At 36.5% G+C, this 2,538-nt stretch overlaps 1 protein-coding gene across 1 annotated transcript in view; it reads left to right on the forward strand.

Annotated features, from left to right (window-relative positions):
- The window catches only part of LOC116694197 (fatty acid 2-hydroxylase), a 63,115-nt gene that overhangs the window by 1,087 nt on the left and 59,490 nt on the right, over positions 1-2,538 (forward strand). The gene's annotated exons all lie outside the window — the stretch shown is intronic.

Here is a 2,538-nt window from a genome sequence, read left to right on the forward strand (position 1 = left end):
GGGGGTGCGTGTGTCTGTGTGTGTGTGTGCGTGTGTGTGTGCGCGTGCGTGTGTGTGTGAGAGAGAGAAACTGGTTTGTCTTGTCCCAGTTAGGATAGTGGGGACAATAAATTTGAAGGAAACCAGAAACGTCACATTCCTTGTTGTGAGATGAATCCACACCCAATTCAGCTCTCTCTATCTATCCCAGTGTGTTTTTCTGTGTGTGAGGAGGAAGAAATGAGACAGTTTGCATAAATCTCTTGCCAACAGAGTTGACATTTACATGGCTTGCCCACTCTCATGTGTGTGTTCTTGCCGCTTGGTTGCATCTTGGTAGGCAAAGTTTGCGCAATTGCAGTAACAAAAGCTTTTCTTTTTCTTTTCTTCTTCATCCTTTTTGGAGCTTCATGCTTCATTCACTGATAAGTCATGACTATAAAACACATGTTAAGACAGTGTTTTTTCTGACTTAGCTGCTATCATCACATCACTCCATAGGCATTTTTTTTTATTTTGACTGCAACTGGGGCATAAGTTCAACAAATGTTGAACAAATTGCCATTAAAATCCCAAAGTCACTCTATGAGACTGGTCAAATGTGACAATGGGGGTCATGAGACTGATTTCTGCTGAGTTCCATGGACATTCCAGTTGTTAATGAAATATCGCCCCTACATAACTTGTGCTTTATTTGTCCTTTCTTTCCCTAGTCACTTCCTGTTGGCCTGGCAAATAAAAACAATAGCAAATGTTAAATCTACGCCACAATTAGTTCTTCAATGGTTTGCCTGATGGGTTTACCACCACACAACGTAAATACCAGTGCAAGAACAGGATGTAGCAACCTTCAGTCACACAGTGTGACTTTACAGGGGGATTGTTTGTGCTTGGAGAGCATCCAGCAGGCCAATTACACAGATAAAATCACCATGTTAAATCCTGTAGAAATTTTGCAGCTTTGTGTATTGTGGTAAGGTGTTTTGTAATGTGTGATTGGGCTGAGTTTGAAAAATCAATTTCCCAATTTCAAATGTTTTTTTCTTTGAATAATCCGATATTGATTCATAAAATCCTGTTATCGATCTTTTAACCCAAAGAGACCTGCAGCACCGTCAACAAACTCGGCCAACAGTACTGTTTTCAAAGCTAGAGTGACTGTATTGGTACCATATGAAACTAGATGACCCGAGGCATCCATTAGTACCAACCATGTTATGCCAGCTCGTAAGGCTAAATAACGCTCAAAAAAGTTAGGCTACATTTTGGTAAGAGAAATTGGCATGGCCATTTTCCAGATTTACAGGCTACCGCCTCTGCACCACACCCTCTGCAATAAAGAAAGCACTTTATTGTTTTATAGTGTATATATATATATATATATATATATATATATATATAAAGTTTATAGTGTTTATTTGAAATAAGAAAACACATTCATGTTTCTGCTTTAGGATCAATTCTTAATGTAGATATTCATATTTGAATTAATGCTAGAAGTTCCACAAGTTCCTTGTACAAGTTACAGCTTAATTCTTATGAGAATCTCTTTCTTTACCAAGCAAAATAGTTTTGTAACTGAAATATCCCCATTGATATCGAATTGAATAGGGACTTCCGGAATTGATTTGGCAAATTACCCAGCCCTAATGTGTCATTGATACAGCATTTGTTGATCAATTAATCATTTGGGGTATAAAATGTCTGAAATAAGTTAAATAACTGGTTTCAATTTGAGCTTTAGTTGAGTATTCAAATGGCTCATTTTGTTTGATCAACAGCCCAAAACCAAACAATTATGGATTCTCAGCTCTAGACATTGCTGTGAATTGCCACAACAAATCACTTTTACATGGACAATACACGCAAAAAAAGTAACTTTATTCAGTCCCTATTTTGGCATAACCCAAGCAAAGTCCGAAGTGGGTTTCTGGAGGTAGCAGGTGCCAGAGTCTAGAAGCCCTGTCTCCTAAAGGGTTGTAAGAGGGTACAGCCAGCACAGGACACCGCTCTGGTTGCTCTCTTCGACATGACAATGCGTTGAAGAGACTATGAACAAATGTTATTTAGCTGGGTAGACATTAAAAGACTATATTATTATTATTATTATTAATATTATTATTATAAACAGAAGGAGTTTAATGGTGTCCATTATATCCCTGTTTTGAAATTGGTCTCCAGCCTCAGGTTTGCCTAATTTCCTAAACTGAATGTCATAATTTCAAAATCCCAAATGCATCAGTCAAGAAACATCACACACCACCAATGCTTAACAATTGATTGACATTTTTTAATGGATTTTTGAAGTTTTATTTGAATCATTTTTATGTATTCTCATTGTACTTACGGCTGAATGATTATTAAAATATATTATCACAATTTATTTTGATCAATTTTTAGATCACAATTATTAATTAAAAGTTGCAAGCAGCATACCAGAACTCAAGGTATCTTAGTTAAGTTTTAGTCGGCTAAAAGTCTTGTCATTTTAGTTTAGTTTTTGTCAAAAGAGACCTCAGGTATCTTAGTCCAGTTTTAGTCAAAACATTTTAGTCTTTT

This window comes from Etheostoma spectabile, chromosome 8, assembly GCF_008692095.1.
Source record: "Etheostoma spectabile isolate EspeVRDwgs_2016 chromosome 8, UIUC_Espe_1.0, whole genome shotgun sequence".
NCBI classification, from domain to species: domain Eukaryota; kingdom Metazoa; phylum Chordata; class Actinopteri; order Perciformes; family Percidae; genus Etheostoma; species Etheostoma spectabile.